Source organism: Melospiza georgiana, chromosome 3 (genome assembly GCF_028018845.1).
Source record: "Melospiza georgiana isolate bMelGeo1 chromosome 3, bMelGeo1.pri, whole genome shotgun sequence".
NCBI classification, from domain to species: domain Eukaryota; kingdom Metazoa; phylum Chordata; class Aves; order Passeriformes; family Passerellidae; genus Melospiza; species Melospiza georgiana.
The window spans coordinates 27,734,086-27,754,654 of NC_080432.1; positions in this window are offsets into that span (position 1 = coordinate 27,734,086).

Genomic DNA, 20,569 nt, shown 5'->3' on the forward strand with positions numbered 1-20,569 from the left:
TGAAAAATGTCGGCATACCACTAATTGTAGGGCATATTTATTCTGCACAAGTTGTTTTCCACATTAGCACAGTTGTTAAAATGCAGTTTTGCCTCAGGAATACTTTAACTTTATCTTCTGTAATTATAAATGTGGATGTTGCTGGGGTACTATATACATTGAAGAAGAAATGTAAGAAATGGGTACTGCAAAGAAGAAAACAAACATAATTAAAAATGCAATGCAGTAGTTATATGTAACATACTTGGGAAGTGGGGACCCACGGATAAGCTAGAAAAGGAGCTAACGTTGTGTTAGATCCTGGCTTTAGATTTCTATGCCTTCTAGCTTCAAATCTCTCCCATGGTTTTCCACTCAAACCAACTAACTAGGACCAGTTGGCAAGGCAAATATTTATGTGCAGCAGCATATTAATCTGCCCTGTGCAGTCATATTAGTGTAAAAGCAATTTTACTATGAGCAACTAAACACAGATAGCTGGAATGCAATGGCACAATGGAGTTATCATGCAGCAAATGTTTAATGAATGATGATGTAAGAGCATCCTTTGATAGGGTAGGGGATACTGCCTTCAGAAATGCCTGGCAAATAAAATCGGGAGTTTTCCTCACGGTGTGAAGAGGCAAAATTTAGACATGATTTGCTCATGTGGAGCAAATTCCCAGCTTGCCTGGGAGTCAAAGTTTTCTCAAGAAAGTTATCACTGAGATTGGGACTGTGGTGGTGACAGCAGCCTCTGGAGCAGTGGGTACATGGAGTCATCCCATTGATTCCCCCTCTTCCTTCCCATTTCATGCACCCTGGGTGTGGTGCTTGCACAATACAGAAACATGGATGAACACGTACACAAGGACCAAGATTCAGCTTCTTTCCTCAGGGAGGAACCATTTAATGGCACAGCAAAGTACTTGGTAGCATTTCAAGGTTTTTGGGTTTCATTTGTTTTACTGACTCTTTATATTTATATGAGAAAAGCAGATCATGCCTTCCTGAGTTTAAAAGAGAGATAATACCAAATTTCCACTAATATCTTGGCAGGAGCCAAGTAGAAACATATTTGTCATACCACTACTATTCACTTGAGCTTGTAGCAAAATCTCTGTTCATGGGCATTATTAGAAACCAGTCAGGTATAAAAAATACCTGGGAAGTTCAGAGTGGTCAGGAGGTTTGTTGACCAAAATCCTGGAACATTTCCTTTCAGCTCCCCCTTTAACACCCTGTTCCATCTCTCCTCAAGAACAGCCTTCTTTTTTTTCCCCTCATTTTTCCCCTTCAAGGATTCTTACTGCCCTCTAAAGGCTCCTGATACTTCAATTTCCTTTCTCCTTCCACTGCCTTTCCCCCCATGCCCATCCTTTTTTCCCTCTCCTCAAGGTTTTGGCAATATGCTGCTTTGCTGAACCATGCAAATGAAACACTCCAACTCTTCTACTTTTTCACTCAGGGGCATTTGGGCCCAACAAGAAAGCTCGACAGTGATCTACCCTGAGAGTGAATCAGAAAAACAAGGAGAGGGTCCATTGAAAGACTTGGACTTCATGGTACCCAATTTGCCTAAATTGATTTTTTCCAAAACCAGGCATGCTAAAGTGCTTCTTTTCATTTCCTCCAAACACACTTATCATTCTTTAAACCTTCCCAGACCTAACAACATGGATAATCTATCACAGATGAAAATCTCCAACACAACTCTGCCAGAGCTTCACATTGCAGGCCATCCCAAAGTGCATAACCCCTAAAAGTCATCACCTCGAAGGGCTGGAGGGGATTTCCAGAGGTAAATCGTGCCATCCCTGGCCCACAGCACCTGTGTCATTCCTGACAGAATTCTTATCTTTGGCGTGTTAAGGTCTTCAGTGCTGGAAATGCTGCCACCTCCCCAGGCAATGTCTAGCAGTGCATAGCTGTTCTTATCACAAGAGGGTTTTAACCTGAATCTTTCTTACTGCAATTTAAGCTCATTACTTCTTGTCCTATCTTCAAGAGGCTTGGAGATCTGATTATTCCCTTCCTCTTTGCAGCAGTCCTTTACATTTTTGAGGATTGTTTTGTTGACACAGACACTTCTCTGCACCAAAAGCACCATCTGAGGAGAGGTTTATCTTTCCATTGCTGAAGCCAGCATACTTTTGGTTATAATGTCCACTGGCAGCACTTCTATTGTATATTCACTTTACAAAATGAATTGAAAACTGAAATGGAACCTCATTGAAAAGCTCACATTATGGGAATTTATATTCCCTCTTTGCTGTGTGTTAAAACACAAACAAGACTATTTTTGACTTATATGTAATTGAAATAAAAATAAACAGACACAGCTTTGCCAAACACCAGTGCTGAATACTCATCATTTAGGACCCCAGGAATTATCATTGGGACTTAAAAATAATAAAATTTCAATGATACATATGAAGCTCTTTGTAATTGCCATCTGGGCTAGGTTCTGTCAGACCTTGACCTGGGCTTCTATTCACTTCAGTCAACTATTCATGCACCAGAAAATTAGATGTCTTGTCATTTGCTGTGAGCTAATGGGTATGGAAGAGCCAACACGTCTATTTAAGGTGGCATAAATGACTCCCTGGAAATGCCCCTTTTTTTCCTCCTAAGAGAGTGCCTAAACATTAAAGACTTTCAGAACAAAAACCACAGTGGAGCAGGGTATATTTCCACAGACTTTCTCTCCAGTGAAGCAGCATCTTTGCTGTGGGTGCACTTGCTTGATTCAGACAAAAGCTGAGATCCTCACATCATCTCACATCTCCAAGGTCTTTAATAAAGCTGGGATCCTCACATCATCTCATATCTCCAAGGTCTTTAATAAAGATGACAAACATTAAAATACCCATGACAAATTCACCAGGACATCAACAGCTTCTACTGCATTTCTTATTGCTTTAAAGTAATTCAGGCTACAAAAAGCTGTGTTCACTTCAGTGGTCCTCTTCCATTGAGTGCCATTGACTCAGGCATGTGTTCCTGTTGAGAAGCAGCCTGATGGGTATTTTTTAGCTTCCACAGTCACTTTATTCTTATGGCACAGTTTTAAGAGCTACAGCCTTTATAACATGAAGCTGCCCACATTTCAGAAAAGAAAGGGCTGTACATCTGCTTTATCGATGCTCAAATTCTGCACACAAGTTCAGCACACATTTAAAGGTGTCTCTTTCAGAGGGCCTTGAAAGACAGATAGTTTTGAGAGCACAGGTTTGACCTAAGGTTTTTCCTTGGGAAAAAAGTAAAAAGCTGCATGGAGAAAAGGGAGATATAATTCCCACATACCACCACTGGTGGGAGTGAGGAAATAATGAACTAATTATCTCAGTAATTAGGACTTTGAGAATAGTTAAGTATTGAAAACAGTCCACACCATACAGAAAATCTTGCCCCTGTTATTCTGTTTCGGAAAACAGCAACCTACTTCTTCCAAGGCTGTAGTCAGGTGGTTGTTTTCACTAATCACGAATGAACATATCTGCATGAACTTGTCTGCTTTTTTTTGGAGAAAATTTATATAATCTTTTCTGATGTGTACAGGCCCCCTGTGGAGCCCTGTAAGTGTCACCCTAAGTGCCAAAATGCCCAATTTTGACCAAAATGTCTTTCATCAACTCAAGAAGGAGGTTGTCCCTGTCCTGTCAATGAAGTTAAAATGTTAACAAGAGACTCTTACAGCAAAGTGACAGAGTTCTGGCGCTTGCTGTTAGTGGAAGGTTCTTAAAATATGTCTAGTCATTTCAAACTAAAATCATGTTTGAACTCAGCAATCTGCTCTTAGGCTTTCCACAATGATAAAATTAGTCAGATAAACTTTCTTCTCAACAGATTTTCTTGCTGCAAAAGCAAGACAGAAAGTTGTATTTCATATATATGTGAAATACAAATAAACTTCTTTTTGGTCATACTTCTTTATATTGTGCTATCATGATGCAAGATGAAAAAGTGAACATGGTTCAAAAGATACTGCTTGGATTCCAGACCCTGTTTTTTAGGCAAAATCCACTGGGGAAGATACTGGAACAAGAGGATAAAAGGGTTTATCAAAAAACAGTTGTGCTAAACTGTGGGTGTAGCAAGGCCAGAAGAGCTCCTAGGCTATGGAGTTATTAAGGCAGGGCTGATAATTTGCTGCATCTTGTAGGAATAAAACAAGCAGCCTTGATTTTCTTGCCCAATGCAAGCACTTTGAAACCCTTTGAAACCCAGTCCAACCAAATGAAAAGGTTTGCTTGTATTGCCATTTAATAATTGCCTCCTGCTCAGTGAGAAGTGAAGCTTTTTCTTCCCTTTCTTCCCTTTCCTCCACAACAAATTCTCACTAGGATTTTTTTTCCACTACAGACAGCAAACATAATTATACAACAGATCAGAACAGCTTACATAATGCCCTTTATAGAAACCTGCCTTACCTCAGAGGCATATTAGCATTTCTTATGGGTTTCAGGGGTGAGGGATTAATTACAGATTTTCAAAATATGCCTAATTACATATTTACTAGTGGAATAAATAATTCACATTTCATGACTTGCCATGAAATGACTACTTTCTTTTGAAGATTAAAAATTTGAGGCTTGAGGAATGTTAAAGTTCAAACTCTGAATAACGACTCCTAATCCTTTATAGATCTGCATTTTACTCACATGAAAAACACAGCAGAAAGTCACTCTTTCACCTGAATGACTTGTGGACCCCTTGAAATTTCTTTCTTGGCAATCTATCAAACAAAATGAGCAAAACATTAAAAATGTGATTTGTTCATTTACTTTGGCAATTGGATAGACCATGTAGGATTTCAGGAGGCAGATAAATGACTTGAAAGCCTGAGTTTCCCTGAGTCTTGGCTTTTGCATGGGGACCAGCAGCATCTCTCTGTCCAGGATGGTGTGGGCAGCGGATTGCAGCCTCCCCAAGGCCAGTGTGGGGGCTGCTGCTCTGCTGTGTCTGCCAGTGGCAACTGAAGACTTCTCACATCCTTGCAAGCCAGTGTGCCTTTAAATGCTTCATGGCATTGGATCATTTGGAAGCATAAATCAACTTGCCCCTTTCCTGACCTGCTCTTACATACAGCCAGTGTTTTCCTTCCTTTTATTTTATTTTAGCCAGAGTTAGCAAGAAGAATATCCCTATAGCATTTAGGGACTATACAAATTATTACAGAAGGGTAAATAACTGCCTTCAGAAAGGAACTAACTGGTTTTGAACATTTTATTAAAAAAAAAAAACAAACAACTGCCTTCAACAACAATAAATACCAAATTTAATAGCAACAGATAACACAGGAAAGAAGAAAGAAAAGAAAGAAAGAAAGAAAGAAAGAAAGAAAGAAAGAAAGAAAGAAAGAAAGAAAGAAAGAAAGAAAGAAAGAAAGAAAGAAAGAAAGAAAGAGAAAAGAAAGATCCTACTATTAAGTATTATTGGTCTTGATTAGGGTTTAATAGACTTACAAAGGAGGAAAATGGTCCAGTATTGCTTTTATGTAGATGTATATCCACACCAGTCCTGGTGTGTTATGGAAAGTGGAAAGGTCAGAGGAAGCACTTAAATCAAAAAAAAGCAGTTGGATATGGAGAACAAGTGACCTGGCTAAGTTATCCCCTGGTCATCCCACCACAGGGCAGCTACCTAAGAGACACAGAGAGTTCTCCTGGCCAGCTCATGCTTTCCTCTGCTTAGTTCTCCAGATTTGTGAAGATACTTATAATAAAGCCAAAATACCTTTTAAAAGGAAAGATATACAGGGAATAGTCATAGTATGTAGCAATGGAGACTATCTATCCAACTGTGAAGATTCCAGGAATCAAGGAAATAAAGACTGGCTTATAATATGGGCATAATTGTGATTAATTTGTAAACATAAGTGTTTTGGACATGTATATGAAAATAGCATACCAGCAATACTTAAGTGTAAATATTTCATTTAAGGTCTAAATTATTCAAGGTAGACTACTCAATATCATCAAACTGGAGAAGGCAGCCAGTGGTATGTGGTAGAAGATGAGGAGCAGATGAGCATCCTTAGCCATAATTACAAGCAGTGAACACTATAGAACAGATTTATGAATGTAATGCAAGCCATTTAAGAAGTGTTCTCCCTCTCTCACCCACACAATATTAATTACCTGCGCCAGCTTTTGCTAATTCATTTTCCTTTCACCATGTTCAATAAAGGAACACGGTGTTCAAAACAAGTAGTGTGAAGACACAGCATTAGGTAGCCATGGATACTCCAAAACTGCTTTTTTGGGGCAGGGGGGCTGGTAGTGGGGAGAGAAAGAATAACACCTATAAGTTATGCTTCCAACTCACTGAGTCATGTAAATAAATATCCAGCCAGTTTGGTCTCCATCCCACAGCCTCAGCACAGCAGCTCTAATTACTCATCTATAAACAATGCAGACAAGCAATCGCTCACCGCCGCGCTACGCCTCATGGCCACACGCTTTGTATCCTACCTGGGTAAATATTAAAATGGATATAATCGACTATATTTTAAGGGTAAAGTTATCTGCAAAGCCCAGTGATTCATGAGCTCCCCGAATGTACATAAAGTGCTTTAGTGAAAGCATTTCCTAAGGGCCTGATCCAGTCATGTTTCTCAAACCCTCCACAGCTGCCTAGACTGGAACAGAAAGGTCATTCAGCCACTGAAGGCCAATCCATCACTCCTATTAAAAAAGAAAATACCTAAACTGCTCCACAGGTTCAATTTGTGGATCTGATGGGGAGATACTGAAAGAACAGCCAAGGTCTCCTTCCCCAGGGGGATGAGGGCCAACACAAATTCTGTACCCTTTGTGGGGCTCATATGAGTGGGAAGGCAGAGGATCCCAGGAAAATTCCTGCCTTGAAGTACATCTCTTGTCATCTTCTTGTTTTTAACATGCCTGTGCTGCAATGCAAAGATCTGTTGTGCTCTTCCTATACCATGCCTTTTCTTTCTGCTTGCCTCCTTTCAGTGTCAGGGGGTTTGCATATGCAAAATACAGAGTTTAGCTCAGTCCCATAAAAAGAAAAGCCAACGCTCATCCCAAAAGACTACAGCTTTAGGATGGAAGATCTCCCTTTCTCCAGGCAGTATATGGCCCCTCCACTACTCTAACCCTGCTGATATGCATGTCTCAGGAGAGTCCCATGGTCATACTGGGGATGGGTGCTGCTGTCACCCCTGTGGAGATTTCCAGGCCATAGCTGGGCTGCTGGGAATTGTTCACCTCCCAGGGAGGCATACATCCCTCCATCATCCCTTTGGCAATGGTACACCAAGGTGTAAAATATCCCTGTCCCTTGGGGATTCCCTGCACACTGCAGACTCAGTGTGCAACTTCAGCCTCATTAAGTTTGGGCAATGGAGGCTGAGGGAACTTCTGCAGGGGCCAACGGTGAAAACCCACTGGGATATTGCTCAGCTGATGAGAACGGGGCATTTTTCCACCTTGAGTGCCAGCAGCTCACTGAACTGCCATGGGTCAGCAGTGAAAGGGGCTGGATATCATTGCCCCAGTGAGCTCCCTCCCTCCCCAAAGCTGGGGGGAGCCAGAGCAGGGACTGACAGTGCTGCTTGAAAAATGTATTCCAGCTGGTCTCCTTAAGCTGCAAGCTATGAACCAGTTGTTTGTGATCACAAAAACTCCTTAACAGACATTTCTGGGGTTTGATAGGACCTGCCTCCTCCAGACATGGAGGTTTTGGAAAAGAAAGGGAGGGAAGGAGAAAAGAAAAAGCGAACTTCTCCTGGATCTCATACTTTCCATTCAGAATTCAAGCACCAGAGTCATTACCAAATAAAATGTCAACTTTTTTTCTCTTGTTCATTAACCTTTGATGCTTATTGTACAGCCAGCTTCAGTGCTCACAGGGGACTTGGGAGGCTCAAATCACAGGGCTTTTACTCAGGGCTTATGCACAACTTGAACTACAGTCCAGAAAGGGGGGAGGGAAAGGGAGGGAAAAGGCTATTAGCCCAATCCTGCCTCTTCAGCGCTTTACATGTTTAATAAAGATTGAATTCAGAGAGAGGGGGAACCCCCAACTTAGTAATAATTCCCTTCACAACTTCTACTATAATTAAAAAATAGAGGCAAGGTCATGACGAGTGCTATTGAAAATAACAGACAGACCTGTAATTATAGCAGGGCCAGCTAAACCAAGGGTTAAAGGTCTCTTAATACTCTGTCAGCATTTCCACTATAACCCCTCAGTTTCAGGGGTTTACTGCTCACACATAAATATTTGCTGCAGGCCAAAAATGGCCCTTCAAGGGGTCAGCAAAAGAAGGTAAATTTTATTTACATATTTATAAAAAATGTCCTGGCTCTGCAGAAGTGGCATGTCCCTCACCAGCACCACCAGTGCAATCCATGCAGATGAGGAAGAGACAACAGTCATGACCATGAGAGCATAATAAAGGGGTGGATGGGGGAGTTGGAAACACATTTTACCCAGAGAAAGTGGCTCCAAATCCCCAAAAGCCCTGTACAGAGGCAACAATCTGCAAATATAGAGTATATTATAAAGCTGAATCCTTAAATAATAGGGCCATATTTGTATCATGAATTATACAGATAATCACTCCCACTGTTCAGCCAAGAATGCACATAAGTCTTCAGAAGATGAAAACCTAAGATCTTGCTAGCATATTGGTTTAACCAGAAATCAGTACTTTAATTGATTTATTTAAGCCAGTGGCAAACCTGGTGTGACTCCTTAATTTCTGAAGAAGAGTTGCTTATTTCAGTTTAGTTTAAAAAAACCCATATCTCGATTTTTTTTCCCTAAAGCATTTCTTCCTCCCCTTTTCCTATCTGTATTTACATGACCCCAAGTTGACATTAGTTCAGTGCTTAAGGATTAGAAATGGCAAACTGGCTATGACCTTTTCCAGGGCTCCTTTCCTTCAGGGACTGAGTTGCTGCCAGTAGTACATGGCCAGAGCATCTACTTGCACCCTATATATACAGTTATTTACTGGCTGGAGAACCTAAACTACTGCTGCCCTCTCTGCAAAACCTATTTTCTTTAACAGTCTTCCACAAAGTTTCTGATGCTCAAGAAAAAATAGAGAGGTTCACAAACCCAATGTAACGTCATCCAGAAATCTCATAAAAACCCCATTAACAAACCAAAAAGGGTACTGAATTAGGAAAAAAAAAACCAGTGCACAACCCCTTCTTTTATAATGGCATGATATATAACCCAGACACTTTTTTTTTTGAGGTTATCACACCATTTTCCAATGTGCGCCATCAGTCACCAAAATTAAGGCAGTTTGGTTTGTAGAGGGAGTTTTTCCATTGCCTGCTGGTTCAGCTGGTCTGTTCTTCTCATGCATCTGCATATCACCCTGGCTCTTTAGTCCTGGCTTCAGGCTCATTTAAAGGGAATGGAGGCAGAGCAGCAAGAGCTCTAAATGTTCTTGGGTCTAGTGAAATTCATGTAAGTATTATTTTCACCCGCACCTAAAGATGTCAAAAAATAATACATTTCTTTTCCTCTCTAACTTCAGTGTATTTTTCAATGTGATTCTAGAGGGTCTGGTTTTTTTTAAAGAGAAATTATATGGAAAATATATAACTATTTTCTTTAAGTTTCTAACAAAATATTTATTGTGCAAGACCCAGAAGATAAAAAAGATGCAACTGTTTGTCTTGGTTTGTTTTGAGGTTATTTACTTAGGACTAAGCACCTCATTTTTCTTGTGTAGAAAAAGTAATTATGCAGTCAAAAGAATTATGACCCACATACTTCAAAACATATGAAAAATGTAAAACTTTATTACATACATTAATTTCTAACAAAAGATGTCTCCAGCATCAGAGTAACTGGTATAAGGCAGATAACTGATGTATGGTATACTTGTTGATGTTCCTCCCAAATGGGTTTTATAAAGGCAAACAAACAAATAAACAATTTCTTTCATTATGTCTCTCTTTCTTGTATAAATTTCATCAGTCTCATACAGAGGACTGAAATCTTAGAGGAGTGAGTTGTCTGCGGATTTATTTATTTATTTATTTAAAGCTAAAATATTCTGCTCAAGCAATCTATTCCCCATGCTCTCCTTTTATTATCTTTCCATCTCCTGTATTTCTCCAGCCAGGCAACCCCAGGTCGTGCCCACAGCACTGCTCAGCCTGCCCCACCGTGGGCAGCTTCCCCAGGTGCCCGGTTCAGGGGAGGCTGCAGAGCCAGGGCTGCTCTCGACATTCCGGTCAAGCAGCTTTCCACGTGCATTTGGAGCAGAGGTCTGTGGAACACTGTTATTTTCCCCCCCTCCTTTTCCCCCCGGGCTGAATTTCTGTGAGCTGGGCAAGCTCATTCCTACTAAATCAGCTGGGCTGGGAGGCCAAGGCAGGAGTTGTAAAACCGAAGTTCACAGCATCCTTATCTTTAGCTGAGCCACTTTAACTTTCTAACTATACATCTGGGTACCATATCCAAGAGGAAAAGGATGGCCATTTAAAATGTCAAGAATAACTGCAATCAGTTTTCCTCAGTGCCTCTTCAAGAAACAAAACAAAATTGAAGTGTGAAAGACAGATTCAAGGTAGTCTGATCATTTTAAATGAATTAAAAAAATGAAATCTGATTCTTTTTTTAACTGAAACAATGACCTAATCAAGGAGAGACCTGATCTCCTTCTAACATTTGTGTTTATTTGTCCTTGCCATTTTCAATGCAATATTTAAATATAAATATGTAAATGTACAATTTTTAGGCAAACCTTCTATTTTGTTGATAGATGCGAATAGTACTAGAAGTCCAGAGGAAAAAGGATTCATGGCATCCAACAAATAATACACACAAATACATACTGGCAGTTTCTATTTCAGCCATGCAGTGTTATTACACTGGTCCAGCCAAATACAACCTCCTGCATCCTGATTTAAGTACAATCCTCCCTCAGAAAAGATCATTTCAGTATTTCACAGTGCCTTGTCAGGGTTTAAGGCTTTACGGAGAAGCTTGGCAGCTTCTCTCAGAGAAAAGAGCTCCACTCCTGTCTCCTTGTGGTCTGCTCTTGGCATGTCTGGACACCAAATGGGAAAGCTGCAGGAATGGCATAACTAAGATCTTACATTAATAATGATGATGATGCAGTTCATTTGTGTCTTGGTCCTCTTTTATACGGCCTGGGCTCAGCCAGGTGTACGGAAGTCTTCAAAAAGCATAGAAATCCCCAAATAAAGTTCTGGGTTTGACCTCACTAAAATCGGCGGAAGTCTGAACTTGGTGTAACCTTGAGGCCCATCTCTAATTGAAGTGTAGTATTTTGGGAACTCAGGACAAAGGGGAGGGAAAGACCTATTTTAAGTTATACCTAACACAGGAGAATCAAAGCAACTCTGATGGTTTGCAGCTTTAGCTCCGGTGAGCCTCCTCCAGCCCCTGAGGTTTCCTAGGGTACTTGCTACCCTTAAAATCTGAAGTCACAAGTCTCTCTGCTCTTTTTCACCTTCTTTAGTCCTCTCCCTCCCCTCCCACTACCCATGAAAAAAAGCTTTCAGTGTTTCAAACGTGCTCATCACAGGTATCAGGAGAAAAGTGGACTAGTGCCAGGTCTCAATGGCCTGTTTGTTTGGGGGTTGAAATCTATCCACTTCCATTTCAGGCCTCCATCAGCTGAGCCACCATTTGACATGCCCAGCCCCAACAATCACAGGGGCTTGGTGGGTTAAAAATGCTAGGATTTCATTTTATTGCAGGGATATTATTCATTCTTGGGAAGGTTCAAAAGTACATGCGTCAACTTATGTCATCAGGGTCAAACAAAGTGGCATGCAGAATCCTAGCCAGATTGCATCGGCAGAGGCGTCTGGAGGCAGAACCAAGAGTAAGGAGAAAGAAAAATGTTTTTTAGGATGTACTCTGGATCACTTAATCCTTTGGAAATGGAAGCAGGGCAGGAGGTAAAGGATCCCTTCTGAGCACATTGCCCTGAGCAGCATGAATTGAAATCAAGTTGTGCAGATTTCACTCTGCATTTCCACTGCTGCTTGCCCAGTGACATGTCTATGGGTAAGACTATCAAACAACAATGCCTCCTCAATTGCCAAAACGTGCCTCCAACATACACCAGCAAGCCCACAAGTACACACAGACTTTAACAATAATAGCATTAGATGCCATTAACAGGCTTTAGCCTTGTTTCTTTTCAGTGGAAAAACTATTTGACATCTCTCAAGCCCAGGCTCAGCACTGCTTGACCCTTTCCCTTCCCTGCCTACATTAAAAGAACAACTAAATAGCTGCGGCAGTGCGAGCCAGCCCCTCCTCGCTCCAGGTGTCTGTATTTTACTTAGGGCCCCAAGCTTGATTCAGCTCATACAGTTTCTGACAAGCTTCAGCTGGCCCTCGTCACCAGACAGGCAGATCAATTAACAGAGGGATTTTTCTTCCCTAGCTCTCTTCCTGGACCTTTAACCCCTTGTGTGTCCTAGCACTCTGTGAAAGAAGGGCAGAAAGCAAGCTCTAAAAAAAAAAAAAGAATTTCCATTTCCCGCTTTTGTTTTTCCTCCAGAATTCCTTCTGCTTTTGTTTTTTCTACCCATCTCAGAACCTCACCTTTCTGCAAATATGCTTCTGTTTGTTAAAAGCTTCAAATTTTTTTTCCATCAGAACTGAAAGTTTTAAAATTCCCTTTCCCTCTTTCTCTCTTTTTTTTTTTTTTTTTCTATTCCCTTCATATTTTGCAACCAAAAGTATGGTTTAATTTGGGGTGGAAAATTCTTCTCCCCTTGTTCATTTCACCTTCTCTTTTTCACTGCACTAATTTTTTCAAATTTCAGTATGGAAATAACAAATTTTGGCTAAAAAGGCGCAGGAAAACTCTGGAGCTGATGTTTTGCAAGATTTCTCCAAAAGTTATCAGAATACAAATGACAATTTGTGGATGGGAATGAATTAAAAAAAATGAGGGGTAGAGGACACCAAGGCAAAAAAAAAAAAAAGTATGTTCAAAAACTACAAAATAGAAAACAAATTAAATACATTTTAAATTGGACAAAAATCAGAGATGGTTACAAATTGCACCATGAAAAAGAAACAATGTCAACATCGATAGGTTTTTTTAAAATTTAATTGTACCTCCATTCATCTTTGGTGAAGGTGTACAAGAAAGAATGTCAAAGGCATGAAGAGCTTCTTCAGTAACAGCAAAACATAATAAATAAATTTAATTACCAATGATAACAATTAGACATTTCTGTGAAAAACAGTTCCCAGAACTACCGAAAACTATTGAGAAAAATATATGTTATGGCTAGTACAGGGAAATCCATTTAAATGTATTGATAGTGATAAATAATTTGAAACTAGTGAGGATTTTTTTTTAATACTTTTTGAAAAAGCCTTCCTACAGTTCCTTAGGACAAGCCTACACTTTAACTCATACAAAAGGATTCTGCCCACCACTTTATTACTGAAATTGTACCACAGCAATAATGACATGATAATTAACAATAAATTAATGTCAATAATTAATGATAAACACCAAGCAACCTGTCAATCTCAGAAAGCTGCAGCAGCCCTTTACAAAACAGCAAATCTAAATTTAAGGAAGCAAGTATTACTCTGCCTATAAATGGCTTTCACTTGGTGAATTGTGTCTTGGCTTTAGCACACATCCTTTTATCAGACACACAAGAGTTTTAACTCTTCCTTGATAGAGGCGATAGTTTCCCACTCTCTTGTCTCTGAACGAGGTATAAGTACTTTCTCAGGACAGACAAAAACAAGAGAATGAAAAATACACCAAAGTGGGCATGACACGTGAGGTGCCAGGCAGAGATAAGGGTATTGCCTCTTCTCTGTGCTTTGTGGTGCACAAGTTTCTTAGCAAGGCAGGAGCAGGAGGGCAGCTGGTATTCTTTCACTCTGTGTAGGGAATATTTATTGAGAATTTGGGAATTAATCATTATTTCTTGAGTGGATGGGTGCTGTTCAACATCTTCAACAGCTGTTAGAAAACATGAAGTTGTCGCTCCCATAGACTGGGAAGGCTGTAAGTAGCGACGACAGGACACATGCACAAAGACAATGATGAGCCAGGGAAAGTGTAAAATGATAACTTTGGGTAAACAGAGTCCAGGGAATAGTTACAGAAGGGGATGACTCTCTTCTGGAATGAAATGGTTCCAGAAGGAACATGGCTGGATGGTGGCTGGACAGCTACATGTTAGCTCTGTAGCTGGGAGGGTAACTTCAGTCCTTAGGATATGTACGCAAGGAGAAGCCTGAGTTATATTATCTTTTCTGTGGCACTGTTGTGACCACTAATGGAATCATTCTGGTGCCTATGTTTAAAGAGGTTTTTGATAAATTAGAGAGAGGAGCCAAGGGAATGGCTAAAGGACTTGAAAACGCTGTGAGGATTAGAAAACAATTGTGAGAGGCTCAAGAAGCTCAGACTGTTTAGCTAAATAGAGAAAAGGTTAAGGATTGCCTTGACCACAGTATACAAGAACCTTCAGAAGAAACAGAATTTGATGGAGAGCTCTTCAGTTTAACAAAGACGTACGTAAAACAAGATCTAACATCTAGAGGTCAAAGCTAGATGAATTCGTGCCAGAAATTAAGGGGAATTTTTTTAACTATGAGAGTGCTTAGCAATGTGAGCAATTGACTGAATATTGTGGTGGCTTTGCCATCAGGACAGTTAGAAGGTCCACTGAGATATAGAGCAACATAAAAAACCTTCAAGGAGTGCTGTGGCCTTTACTAGGCAGAGAGGCAAACTAGGTAATGGCCTTGCTTCTTTTTGCCTTTAGCATCCACAAATCAAAAATCTATACATTACATCTAAATACTTGTAGCTATTGTCAATGATGTGTAACTGTGCCTGTAATTAAAAAATCCTAGCTTTTGGTCTGTTTATGTTTTTAAACAGTTACCAGGAAAAACAGGGAATACAGAACACGGCTCTCACATGGTACACAACACTTAAAACTTTCTAATAAATTTGTTGATCCTTTCAGATCATTGCCAATGATAAAAACCAGTGACCTTAAGGTTTTAGTACTTTGCACTGTAAGTACATAAGCGGAGAGAAAATCTTCCACTTCTACCTTTTACTCAGAAGTTAAACTTCTTAAACTTCTGAGCATAGAGCTTGCCAACAATTAATAATGATGTCCTCAGATGGCCCCAGAGGGAAGCTCAATGGGTATAAAATAGCAGGGTGTTTTTGAAAGGAGTTGTTATATACATCATCACAAACTTTGAAAGTGAAATATCCAAAATTAAGAACTGCATTATCAGTGCTAATCTGGTCTTAATCCTGCTCATCAAAAAATTCATTAAAATATTAGTCTACTGAACAAAATGAAAGCATTCTTCTACCAAGGCTTTGATAAGTCCAAAGAGCATGCCTGTCATTTTTACTTCTTCATCCATCCCTGCAATACTATGCATGCACAGTAATGTACTGTGGATTGGTTTCTTGTTGAATCAACATGGTTTGAAGATAGTACCCCTTTGAAAGTTAAAGCTAGGATGAGCGGTGCGATGGGCTGATCAATCCTATGGCCCCAAACATTTGTCAAATGGGATTTAATGAAAGAGGAGTGGCCTTGCTAACGTGCTAAATCCAGCCTGTAATCCCTAGTGTAACAAGAAAACAAAGACATTTCCATCCCCTCTTGTATCAGGAATAGACATAGGATGATGGAATGATGTGAACGTAAAATAATTGTACACACAGAAGCTTATGCAAAAAGGCTTTGTTTAGAAGTGCTGGAAAGCCACTCACCCTGAAACAATGGGGCAAATTAGCATGCATCCAGCCCAAGGGTGCGAGCAGCACACACACGCACTCCGGTGACGGATGCTTAGCTCTTGCTGGGAGGTCACCACTACGAATCTTTCTTGAGAAGGCAGCATGTCAGATTTCAGACACTTTCACTACAAATGGGCTTTTGCAGCTCAAAGGAGGAGGTGGGGGGAGCTTTTCGATCCAGATAATAAAGTCCATTTACATGAAAAGATGCCGCCTTCAATGACATGATTAATTTCGGAAATACCTGGCATCTGAATGAAGCAAAGACTTCAAGAGATGACTGATGATGAGAAAAGATAATTAGGCAAATGTCAAGAGTCAGTGTTTTGATTGGTGACTGAGAGGCTGGTCTGACTAGGTTATCTTATACTCATTCCAGATGGAAATGAAAGGTCTTTGTAGAGAGAGCAGGGTGATCCCTTCATGGTTAAACATAAACTCTGCTTAAGTCTAGACCTCCCTAGGTTTTCCTCCTGGAAAGCCCTTCTCTCCCAGCAAGTGCTCTACCTGCATGGCACTGGACTAATCTTGCTCTGTCTGAATCTTAAGATATTCTAACCATGAACAATGTATCTTGCATTTTATTACTGCAAGGTTAGAGATGCCAGCCTTTCCAAAACATCCTGGACCGGCTTTTCCCCAGCCCTCCAAAGATGGAAGATAATACAGCAATTTTGCAGAGAGGCCAAAAGATAGTTCCTTTCCCAGACATAGCCCATATCCCTCCTCAGCTCCTTGTCAAATGCCCAGGGTAAAAAATGCCATTGAATGCTGGTGCCCTCCACAGGATGGATAAAAAACCAAAGAGGATGCCAGGGATTCCAGCGTGGTATAGCCTGACAGGATTGCCCTGTTGAGATTGACGGATTATCTCCCCTTCACATAAAGGGAGCATTCACAAGGCCCTTTCCCTAATCCATCATGGTGCTCTGGATTGTGCTTCCCATCGCTTGCCCATTCTCCTTGCCCGCTGCTTTTGATTTGTGGGATATCCCAGCTTTGTGCAGGCGCATTTAATCCTCAGCAGGAAAACCGCCAGCACTCGGAGACCTCACTGGCTCTCCGAAGTGGCTCGGTGTGCAGAGGAGCTCAAAGCACCGTTTGCTTGATCTCTCTATTGTTACAGCAGACCTGGTTCATCATCCATTGAAAGAACCACTCTGCAAAGGCAGGCTCTAAAGAGCAGCCCATGAAGCACTCGTCTGATAAGTCATACCTAATTTGGCCAGCCATCCAATGCTGAGGCTGCTATTAGTTAATCTTCATATAATTTGTTGAAGTAGGCTTTATGAAGTACTGGAAATAATTGTCTCCCTCCCCCCTTCCGAATCCCGTGGCCGTGCACAGTTAGGGGTTTAATAACAGACTGTATCACGCAGTCAGAACCGGTGAAGGTTTTATAGCAGTGCATTAGCCAGAGGTGGATAACCTATCTCTAGGGGCTTGATTGACTGGAAACATATTCTTAGCCTGCCTAAAACTGCTTAGAGTGTGTCACGGAGGTCCCCCAAAATAAAACGTTCAGTGTATTTAGTGAAACCCTACACCCTAAGTACATGTAAGGGCACTGTAAGATACTAATTAGGTTGTAACATAAAACACCGTAAAAAGCAAAGCTTGACATACTAAAAGAAAAAAGTTTAAGCTCTGGCCAGCTCTTTCATGTTAGAGAAATACATTAAAAATATAGTCACAGCAAATATACTGGGGTTTTGAATTAATCTGTTTCCCATGGTAGCCCATAGCCAGAAAGGATAGACATTGCTCATTGTGGAGAAATTTCTACATAAAATTGTCCTCAAATATTAGAAACTATGCTTCTTTACTTTTCCTATTAAAAATATAAAATCCACTAGCACTAAAATTAGCAAATAATCATTATGATGATACTGGTTAAAATATGCTGGGCAAGCTCCTCCCTCTGCCCCCTCTCAATCTTTTCCCTAGGAAATGTGAGGGGAAGAACTACACTGGATAAAAATATTGATACTGCATGATGGCATATAAAAATGTTATAATAATAATTCCAGAAGGTTAAATGACCCCAGAATTCTTTCCTTGAAATTTAAAATTAAAAGTACTGGTCAAACACCTTTCAGTGGAGCACTGGCATAAAGTTAGATTTTTTAAGGTGAAAGTCTTTGGCTCTGTCTTAAGAAATAGCCTATTACCTACAAAAAGCAATGTTCTGTGTCCTTTTTTAGCATCTCTAAATTCTGCAATTCTTAATATTTTATGTTTTAAGCATTACTTGTCAATCAAAACACTTTCTCCACATTTGTGGAGGTTTCTTCTTTCATCTAGTGTCACTCAGCTCCATTACATTGTATAAATTAGAAACACTACCTCCTTAATAATGTTGGAATAAGTGTAATTTTTAAACGTTTAAGTAAATGTTACTTAAATTTAATTACTAAACAAGTAATTATTTACTTGCATTATAAATATTAAGTATTAACATAAACCATGTGTGAAGTATTGAAAGAAGTAGAACTCAGCATTGTCAAGCATAATTTCAATGTATCAAATAAAATTAAAGGTACTCTTAGTTATCTAGAAAGAAAATCTGGGTGAGATTGATCACAATGCCTCTATTAACATCTCTAATAATACATATATGCACATGTATATGTGTGTGTGTGTGTGTGTGTGCGTGTGTGTGTGTGTGTGTGTGTAATTTGCATTGTGCCAAAATAACTACAGATTCAAAGATCATTTTACCACTACTAAAAGCTACCTTTTCCAAAAGCCCTGTTATTTTTGCACATTACTGAAAGGAATGAAGTGCTAATTTAATAAATATGTCACTAGCTGTGTTTAAACTAAACACCATTAATGCATGTTTGTTGTTGTATGTGCATAAGGTTACAGATTGCAAACCCCTTACTAGGAAACAAGCTGCACTTTATCAATGAATATATTCTTTTTGGGGTTTTATGGCTTTGCTTTAATGTGGACGGTCACTTTCCTTCCTTTGTTCTGAAAGGTACAGTTTATATTTCTTCCCAGATTTAGTATTTCCCTTGAAGGTTTTTGTGATTAACAATATAATATTTTTATTGAGTTATTTCACACACAAATGATGGGGCCCAAAGGGTATTCTAGGTTTACAAGATTTTACTAATAACTATGCTCCCCTTTGTATTAAAGCTGCTAATTAGTGCTTTTAAACAGCTCAACATTTAATTCTTTGAAGGCACCATATAAAGGGCTGATATAAAACTGTTTATGTAGAAGGATATATAAAATAAGAAGGTGTTAAACCCAACACAAATTGAGTGGTAGGGGGTTCCCTAAAGTGCTAATTTTATGTTTGTTTTCGTCTCATTTTAAGTTAAGATGTCTGCATTGTAACAGTGATGTGTAACACGCTTTACATACAGATTAAGCAAAATGTGTCAATTTATGAGCCTTATTTGCCTGGAGAGGTAGTCACCAGTAGTTCCACGAGGGATTTTAGGCATCTGTAAATATGCATGTACATGCTTATGTGTTTTTACATGTAGGGATCCAGAAGTGTGAGCTGGGTATACAAAGATATGTGAGTGCCCACACACACACACACACACCACACACCCACACTTTGGTATCCATAGTATCTAGCCTCTGTATGTCCCTCTATTTCAGTTATTGTGCAAAATTTCAAGCTAATTAATTGTGTGAGATTGCTCATTTAAAAAAAATAAATATTTCATTTCATTTAAAGATATTTTGACGTTTTAAAGCTACAGTTTGTTTAATTGGTATTGCTAAACTGAACTGATTTATACACACAGAGGATATGAGATGGCTGTAATCGAGAAATAAATTACTTGTGAGTTATATTTTTTTCTTCTCTCCAAGTTAATCTACAAAATGTTTCAGAAATTAATTTTAAAAAGTGGGAATTTTCATTAAAACATGCCCAATGAATACTGAAAAACTGCTTCTAAGGAAACTAAACATGAAAATCCCCATTTTTCATCAAAGACATTGTTCATACAAATACAGTTTTGGAAAACATTTTAAAAATAATCTCGTGAAGTAAATTTCTGAGTTTTACAGGGAAAAGTGAATTGAGTCAAAGCTTCAAGTGTCTGTCTTCAGCTGACCCACTTCTCTTCCTAGAAGTACCACCACTGAGCTCCACTCTCTGCCACCCCTTTTGGTTTTCTGACATCCCTCCGTACACATCTGTAGGATGTCACAGCATTGTGCAGATGTGACTGACCAGGTCCTGCAAGTGGGAGAGCTCAGTGTAGAATCCCACCTGAGCTAAGTGGTCCTGGTGCAGTAATCAGTTTCCAGGTCTTGATCTAGTACAGGTGTACTCATTTCAGGGTTGACGTGCAAAATTGATGAAAATTTATTTATGCAACCCTGCGGCTGTGCATAATTACGTACTAGACGTAATTTACATACCAAAAGTGTCTGATGCAAATATTCAGATGGAGAATGTTAGTAAGGTAAAACTGCAAGAGGAGGTGAAAAAAATGCAAGACTATCAGGCAGGATAACAAATACATCACTGTCATCTCTTCAATGCTATATCTTATTGCAAAGAAATGGAGGTTAAGGACTAAATAGGCACAGTCTGCATAGTATAGTAAATTTTTTTGAGAGTTCCCTTCTTAAACTACAGTAAGTTCTGTCTTTTCACTTTCAATAGACAAGTATTAGGCACCAGCATCTGGCTATGCTGGCCAATGCACAAACATGCTAAAAATAGACTTTCCCCATAGATAGCAGTCTAACTAAACTGTCTGTTCATGGAAGGATGATAATGTAAGAATATAAGCAATAGCATCTTTGTGG